Source organism: Stenella coeruleoalba (genome assembly GCF_951394435.1).
Source record: "Stenella coeruleoalba genome assembly, chromosome: 5".
Lineage (NCBI taxonomy): Eukaryota > Metazoa > Chordata > Mammalia > Artiodactyla > Delphinidae > Stenella > Stenella coeruleoalba.
Window position 1 is genome coordinate 62,353,684 of NC_137150.1, and position 7,653 is coordinate 62,361,336.

Here is a 7,653-nt window from a genome sequence, read left to right on the forward strand (position 1 = left end):
AGTGGCATAATTCTCCTGCCGTGGAGACAGCTCATTCATTAGTCATTCCAAAAGCCAAATACGAAATATCCTTCTCTAAGCCAACTCCACCAACCAGCCCCGCAGCCCACAGCCCGGGCGGAACAATGAAACTGTGGAGCTTATGGGCCAGTCAGAGGTGGGCCTGGGAGCTACTTGTCTGAGGGCCTTGGAGGACGGCTTTGGCTTGAGCCTTTCATTCCCTCTGGAACAGGAAGGACACATCTTCCCCTGGTTGGCAGAGGCCTGGGGGGCCTTTTGGAGGATGGGCTCTATCCCATGTCACTACTGAGTCACCTGCAACAGCTCGAAGCCCTGATTGAATACACTCCATTTGGTTTATGTTTTTTTAGGTCCTAGAAGCTAAGGGTGCTTGTTCTAAGAGGAAGCAGAGGAATGTGTCCTTTCCTGTTGTGTCTCTCAGCTGAACTCAGTCCTTCCTTGATTGGCATCTGCATGTTAGCTCTTTTAATCTCTGCGCAATGAGGGCTGATGTCCCCATTTTACAGATGAGGGAACTGGAGCTCACAGAAGTGAAGCTCACACAGGCAGGGTTCGAGCCTGTCAGTCTCCAAAATGCATCTTCTTTCCTCTGTCAGGAAACCTCTTTCAGGATGATTATTTGAGTTTAAAAATAAATATACATATGGAGGTGAGGATCTCCTTTTCTCAACTTTGGAAGAACTAAGAATGCCACTGTATTCCAGGCAGGATGGGCTGAAAAGCCAGCCAGGATGAAGCAGGGAAGGCATGCTGTTCTGAAAGGAAGGCTGAAAACACCTGGGGTGGGAGCTGGGGGGCAGGTAGTTCTGATGTGGGCAGAGTCTCGTTTGAGGTGGGCCAGGAGCTGGGACCAGAATAGGGACAGGGAAGGGGTTGTTGTGGTTCCATGGCCCAGCTAGGGATTCCTCACATGCCCCGCTGAATGGACCATCTGACCAAGCAGAATGCCATGTGGTAAAGACTCCACTAACACCCAGTAATGGGGGGAACACCAGAGGAGTGCCGAGAAAGTTCCTGTGCAGAAGCGAAGAGCTGGCGGTTGTGATCACAGCTGGCGGTTGGTGTCGGAGTCTCCAGAGGGCCTCATTAGCGCTCCAGGTAGACAAACACACTCACAGGTGCCCAGGCCAACAGGGAGGTGGGGGGGGAGACAGGCCAAATCAGAGATAGAATATATATATATATATATATATATATATATATATATATATATATATATATATATATATATATATATGAGCTAGGAATGAGAATCTCAGAGTCCTTCCAAAGTAGACCTCCAAAGCCAGAAATCCGGAGTGGTGCCCTCCTTACCCTGGCATTAGACCTTCTTCCTCAGGCTGGCCTCAACTCACCTCTGTAGTATCATCTCCCACCTTGCCCTTCATCCCTCCATTTTCTGTCTCAAACTATTTGTTGTTTCCAAACACACATAACACTTACTCTACAGCTCTTCCACATGCTATTTTCTCTGCATGTACTTCATCTCTCCCATTCATAGCCTCACTAACAAACTCCTACTCACCCTCCAAAACCCTGCCTAAATGTATCAGGAAGCCTTCTCCATCTTCCCAGGATACTTTTTCTTTTTTAACTATGTTCCTGACCCCTTTTCTGTAACTCTAGTAAATCATTAATTCTTATGTACCATGAGGAACTCTGTCCTATTTTATCTCTGGATTCCCAGGACCCAGTGGAGAGCTGGCATATAGAAAATGCTCAGTCAATTGATAAAGCAGCACAGCCTGAACCGCTGAGAATTTGAAAACGTTTGCCACGGAATCATTGTGCCTCAGACCTGAAAGAAAACATACAGTTGATCTAAGTGAACCATCTCTCTGATGTGGTCCCACCTCGTCTACATTTCCAGCCTGATGTAATGTACATACCACCTAATCTAGTAACTGGCACATATTAAACGCTCGAAGAATGGTAGCTGATGTTGTTGCTGTTGTTTCTCAGGGACTCAAAATAGACCTAGAAGAGTCCATAGAAAGAACACTGAATCTGGAGTCGGGGCTGCAGCTCTGCGTCTAAGGCTCCAAAGAACTTTGGATAAGTCACATCAGCCTCTCTAGACCTCAGTTTCCTCATCTATAGTGACAGATACAGCCATATGTCCTATAATTGGGTCCCTTCTAGCTCTAATGTAAACAAGCCAAAACAAAACCAAAACAAACATCACTGATAGATCTTAGGGATTCCCGCTATGATCTTCCTGGCGTGACCCCTGATCAGAAACCAGGGAACCAACCCCGACCTAAATGGTTCTTCTGGGGGTGTGTTTTTCCCACAGGCAGGACCAATCCTCAGGGAGGCAGAAACTCTTCCTTGCCAAACTGGCTGCCAGTCATACCTGCTGTGCCATCCTGGAGAAGGAGGGAGAGAGTCTGTCATGGAGCTTGTGGCAAAATCCTTCTTCCTCCGCAAACACCAGCTATGATTAGCTGTGTCCTCACCACGAAACTGCAGGGCTGTGTGCGGGTGAGTCACAGATGTTCAGATCACATTTATAGAGTGCTTGCAAGGCGCTGGGTGTGTGTGTGGGGGTGCTTCGTGGCTGTCAGAAGCACCCCAGTTCCCTTTCCCTAGCCCCAGCAGTTGTTGAGTCCTTAGGACCCAGGCATTTGGGTTACAGAGTTTAAGAACCATCCTCTGATGCTACCCAGCTTCCAGGCAGTTCCTTATGCCAGGCCTCTGCCATTCAGAGCAGACCACCTAGAGGTGGATAGGGACTTGCCCCTCACACCGTTTTCTCCACCCCATCCCACCCAGCAGGACTGCCACAGGGACAGACCCAGGCCTGAACCCCTCTCTCCCTGGTCCCTGTCACTCCCAGGGCTCCTCTGAAGGAACTGGGTGATCTCTCTAGGAGTGGTTGGTCTGAACCTCATAACCTCCAGGGGCCCTAGCTCCATCACCCCCATACCCTAGGCTTACTCTGTGGCTGCTGATGTGAGGCAGGGCTGCAGCCAATGGTGCAGGAGTCCCAGCCCCTCTGAGCTGGGCACTCTGTTCCCAAATGCCCTCCTCAAGCCCCCATCGCATCCAGTGACGGAGGACCCTAAGCTGCCAATAGGAGCTGGAAAAGAGGCGGAGGCCTCTTAGGTGGAAGAATCCTGGCAGATGGGCAAGTCCCAACAGGTGGACCAGGACTGTGGCAGGCAGACGGTGAATCACATAGGTCCCCGCTGCTTACTGGACAGAGCCAGGATAATGACAATAATAATAGAGATCCAGGGTGCTGTTTTATTTATTTATTTATTATTATTATAATTTTTGCGGTATGCGGGCCTCTCACTGTTGTGGTCTCTCCCATTGCGGAGCACAGGCTCCAGACGCGCAGGCTCAGCGGCCATGGCTCACGGGCCCAGCCGCTCCGCGGCATGTGGGATCTTCCCGGACCGGGGCACGAACCCGTGTCCCCTGCATCGGCAGGCGGACTCTCAACCACTACGCCACCAGGGAAGCTCCAGGGTGCTGTTATTAATGCCCACCTTTCCTCCCAGGATCGTGTCTCTCCTCCATCTATCTAACAACCCTCAGGGGCAGGGAGTTGCTGAGGGCGGAGATTTTGTTGTCCTGTCTTAAATGGGGGGAAACTGAGGCCAAAGTTATTCTCTGCTGAACCTGGGTAGTCCTGAGAAGAAGACTTTGTTTCCCAATGTCATCCTGATGTCAGGAGAGTCACGCAGGCCCACAATTATTGGTCCTCCTTACTGGCAAGCTCTAGGCTCAGGTTTTTTTTTTTTTTTTTTGAGTTCTCACAGCCTCTCCTCTAATCCTTACTTACAGCAGCCTTAGGGGGCAGGGATGATTATTAGCTCCATTTTACAGATGAGGAACCTAAAGTTCAGACAGGTTAGGTCACTTTTTCATGGTCACACAACAAAGGAGTGGCAGAGCCAGGATCTGAACCTGGTGGATTGACCGTGGTAGATTGACTGTGCCTTCACAGCTTCCTGCACAGCTATGCCATCCACAGTCAGGAATCCCAGGATCTCCAAGGCTGGCTTCCTAGGCCTTTTCTGGCCTTTCTCTATTGCCTTCCCCTCCTGGATTCACTCTATCTCAAGATTAGGGCTCTTCCCAGGGTTCCCTGGAAGCCAGCTTTCATTTTCATCTCTGAGCAGCCGTGGAAAAGTAAAGATTCAACACTTTAATTCTGGGGTCGTAATTATCTGGTATCTACCACCCACTCAACTCTACCCACTAGTTATTATAATAACAACTATAATAATTTAGAGAAGCAATCATGATGATCACAGCGTTCACTGATCCCCTATCAGAGGCTGGACAGAGATAGATATAGCCTCGCCCTTTTTAAAATTCCAAAATGGTCCTGGATTTGGGAGTCAGGAACACCAGGTTCTAGGCTTAGTTCTGGCCAGGATGCCAGACATCATATGGCTGAGTGAGCCCCTAAATCCCTCTGTGTCTTCATTTTCCCCTCAGTAAAATGGAAATAATCATCTTGCAAGGTGAAGTGCTTTAAGCTTCTTGAAAAAACATCATAATAAGACAATCTTTTCTTATTTATGATTAAAAAGCACCCTGGGGTCTGATGCCTCAGTGATGCCCCAGTCTCCCACTGCTCTGGCTGCCCAGCCCTTGGGGAGGGTACTGGATCGGGGCTGGGGCAGGGACTGATCTCTGGGTTGCAGTGGGAGTCTTACTTTTCCAGCCCTTATCCTCAGCAGCTGCCGTCTGCCAAGGCCCTGGAGCTAGAAAAAGAGAGGCTATTGCCTGAGCTCAATAAATGCTTTTATTAGTCCTTTTATTAATGATGGTTGGTATTTGTTGAGAAGCTGGGACAATAGTTATTCCAGTAAGAGGATATTAAGCTCCCGTGGACAGGCCCTATATATCTAACATGCTCTGGCCCCCGCCCTCCCCCGACACTGCTTTATTACAATGCAGCACACCCCTGGCCTCCTAGCAACTCCAAGAAGAGAGAGGAGGGGTGGGGGCGGGGGGGTGGGTAGGGATAAGCTGGTGTCATTAAACACATAACCCTTTTCAGAGGTTATGGTAAACCAATAGCAGGAAGCTTTTGCTTCCCCCTTGAGAGCTTAGGGAGCCTGGGTGATTTTTGCATTCTTTTTTTTTTTTTTGCCTCCTCTGGGTTCTTGGCTATTTCACAGCCAAGATGAGTTGGTAGTGATGAGTTGCTAGTGATGAGTTGGTAAAGGAGGAGGACATCCTTGACCATTTGTTAAATTTGTGACCATTCCTGTTCTTTATTTTCAGCAATTTTACATTATTTTTAATTTAACAAACACATTTATAATACTTACTATATGCTGGCAGTGTTCTGAGTTCTTCTCAAATACTAATTTATTTAATCCTCATAACATCCCTATGAAGCAGGTACTATTATTATTCCTATTTCATAGATGAGGAAATTGAGGCCCAGAGAGGTTAAGTGACTTGCCCAAGGTCACACAGCTAATAAGTAACAGAGCCAGGTTTGAACCTAGGCAGTTGTCTCCACTGTGCTCTTTATCTGAAATTGAAACTGAGTGTGAAAAGAACTGGGAAATATTTCTAAAATTCAGCACCTTTATTACTTTACCAAAGGGAATTAGATATTTTCATATAAGTAATAGTATAATAAATTATAATAGCAATCCTGAAAATCGGAATATCTGTGAGTTGAAAGCATCCTTAAAGGTCATCTGATCTAATCCTCTGAAGAATACAAGAATTCTCTCTGCAACATCCCTCATATGTGATCCTCAAGCTTTTTCCTGAATATCTCTAGTGACAAGGAACTCATTACCTCATTAGGCAGATCTTTCTAGGTTTGCACAGTTCTCACTGTTACAAAAGAAAGTACTGGGACTTCCCTGGTGGCGCAGTGATGAAGACTCTGTGCTCCTAATGCAGGAGGCCCGGTTTCAATCCCTGGTCAGGGAACTAGATCCCACACGCATGCTGCAACTAAGAGTTCACATGCCGCAACTAAAGAGCTGGTGAGCCGCAACTAGGGAACTCTTGAGCCGCAACTAAAGGAGCCCACCTGCCGCAACTAAGACCTGGTGCAACCAAATAAATAAATAAATATTTTTTTAAAAAAGGAAGTTCTTCCTCGGGCTGGACTGAAATTTAGCTCCCTGTAACTTATTCGTATGAAGCTACCTTAGTCTTCTAGAACTGGGGAAGAAAAAAAAGAAAAAGATGTCTCCCTTTTGTATAGGAGATAGGCCTTAAAGTACTTGAAAACAGCTTTCATGCCCCCTTAAATCTTTTTTCCTCTTTGGGGTTAAACTTCCTTAGTTCTTATGTGGTCCTCATTAGTTATAATTTCCAGATTCTCTGTCTTCCTGTTTCCACCCCTCAGATGCATAATCGTTTGTCAGTGTTCATCCTAGAGTGGTGTCAGAAGGAAACACACGTCAGGTGTGGTCCAGGAGCTCTGAGAAGAGCAGGACCACTTCCTCCATCTCTTTCTTTTGCACTCTACCCTTCCAGTGATGCAGCCTAAACTCGCCTTAGGTGCTTTGAGAGTCACATTATACCCTTGACTCATACTGATCCTGCAACCAATGTGTGACTCTTTCAGCTCCATCTTCCAAATTCTGAAATTGTACTGCCATGCTGGGTTTTTGTTTGGTTTTGTTTTGAGCCCAAGGGTAGTAAATTTCATCTTGTTAAATTCAGTTCCTTGTCCAACCTATCAAGGTTGACTTGGAACCTTACTCTTTTACCCATTTAGTGATTCCCTACCTGATTTTGTATCATCTGAAATTTTGATAAATATGCTATCTGTGTTCCCATTCAGGCGGTCATTAACTTTTTTTAAGCCAACTAGGAAAATTTCCAAGGTTAGGTTTGTGGAGGAAGATGAGGTAAAGCTAGAGTGATTCCAAAAATACATTTTGGTTTTGGATCAATAGGGGTGACTAGTGTTGTACACTTTCTGGGAGTGTGAGTATCTGGGTAATTGGGTAAAGACTCATCCAGCATCATTGCTGCATCAGAGCCTGTGACCCATGATGAGGCAGGAAGACAGATATTGATAGCTTGGTTCATAGATCTGATTGTTTCCTATATACCCTCTGCCGACCAGTACTGAGCGTTGAAAGGGAGGATGTTGTGAAATAGAAGCAAGGACCACTGTGAGGAGACAAACAGGACTCCCAGACCACAGAAAGCCAGGAGGTTGCTGTAAGCATTAAGAGCTCCAGAAGTAAAAAAGAAGACATTCTTGGAGCAAAGACAGAGCTAACAAAAAAAAAAAAAAAAAAAAAGAGCTTTAGCACCCTGCCTGGAGTTTGAATAAATTTTTCTCAGCTTGAACAGCCATTCTCTTCTGTCATTCCTTAGAGGTCACACCTAAAAGCCAAAAGAATCAAACTGAGGCCACCTCATTGGGGTTCACAGAAGGGGGGTCTCTGATTATGCCAAAGGGTGTTGGAAATCAATTTAATGTCGCAGTCTTGCTCCCCAGCCCACTCACACCCCGCACCACAGGAGTATATTTTTAGCTCTTTCTAATATTCACCCAAATTGTTCTTCTCCTTGCCCATTTTGACACAGTATTCTCTAGTCCCCACCTCTTCTCCACATGCTGCGCCCCGCCCCCCTCAGGAGTGTGGTGCGCTGTGGTGGCCCAGACACCTGGGTTGG